A 1377-nucleotide genomic window follows, 5' to 3' on the forward strand; every position below is an offset into this window, starting at 1 on the left:
GGGGCCGTTTCTACAGACAGAAAAGCCTTGCGACTTCTGGGCCATCCTGCTTGCTGGCCAGGTGTCCTTCCACAGCCAGAACAAAGCCCTCATTCAGAGAGTCGCAGGTGTAGCGATGAGCATCTTTTTGTGTACAGAGATTAGGACTGAGGAACTCTGGGCAGGACCCCAGCAGCATCTACTACACAGCGTCAGGCATAGAGGAAGTTATCACATAGTCTCATTTCTGGCCCCATTGCCAGTCCTCGTTCTTTTTTTTTCTTTCTCTCCCTTCTCTCCCACTTACAATTTATGCAATCTGGCTGTGTTTTATGTATCCTTGTAAGCTGCCTTAAATCTTTTTTTGGAACACAGCAGCACATAAATAAATAAACACTAGCAAGGTTTAACATTTTCCTTTATTGACCATTTTTCCCTTCTGTGAACTTTTTGGACCAGGGCCTCTTTTACCTGCTTCTAGCATCGTGCAGGGCACATTGAAGGCATTTGATTATTGTTCTGTCGAGCAGCACAAAGATATGCAGTGGGTTTATAAACTGACTCTGTGACCAGAAACAGAGGCACAGGACTCTCTGGTCCCTTCTTTCTTGAACCCAGAACTTAAAATATTGCCTGCACATAGCAGATGCCCAGCCAATGTTTGTTAAATGAAAGAACGGGACTTGGAACACCTATATCAATGAGGGTTCCCGTGGATCACCATTTAGAAATCCATCAACACACTGGAATTGTGTGTTTTCTAAGGGCAAAACTGCCCTTATCATGTGGATGCACTTATTTTCATGAGTGTAATAAGCTGGGAGGCAGGAACTAAAGATAGATCTAGAGATGGTGTTTTAAAGTGTATATCCAGCAGGCTCTGTGCATCTCAGGACACCCATTGGTAATGCAAATGCAGCCTGTTTGTGAACCCAATCTTTGCTTGTAGGTGTCCTGGCAAACTGTTCTCATAACACTCCTATTGAGAAACTGGGTTCCCCAGGAAACTCAGATGCTAGAAACTGAGTGACTGCTTTATATCTCATGAATCAGAAATTGTTGGACTTCCCTGATGGTCCAGTGGCTAAGACTCCACGTTCCCAACATAGGGGGCCCAGGTTCAATCCCTGGTCAGGGAACTAGATCCCATATGCTGCAACTGAAGATCCTGCATGCTGCAACTAAGACTCAGCACAGAGAAAGGAAGGAAGGGAAGAAAGAAACAGGAAAGAAAGAAGTTGTGGTTTAAGTGGCAGGTTATAGGCATGTAGGTATCTGGATTGGGTTTTTTTTGGGGGGCTATCACATCTCCCCTCCTTTTTTATTTTTGGCTATGACATTTCCCCAGTAGTTTTAATAAAACACTAGGTAGAAATTAAAGTGTAGCCTCTGAAAGAC

General features: G+C 44.1%; 1 non-coding gene across 1 annotated transcript; it reads left to right on the plus strand.

Moving 5' to 3' along the window:
• The first annotated feature begins 1045 nt into the window (after positions 1-1045).
• TRNAG-CCC lies at positions 1046-1118 on the plus strand. Its single transcript has one exon. It is a non-coding gene; the product is annotated as a tRNA-Gly (tRNA).
• The last annotated feature ends 259 nt before the right edge of the window (positions 1119-1377 follow it).

This window comes from Bos indicus x Bos taurus, chromosome 17, assembly GCF_003369695.1.
Source record: "Bos indicus x Bos taurus breed Angus x Brahman F1 hybrid chromosome 17, Bos_hybrid_MaternalHap_v2.0, whole genome shotgun sequence".
NCBI lineage: Eukaryota > Metazoa > Chordata > Mammalia > Artiodactyla > Bovidae > Bos > Bos indicus x Bos taurus.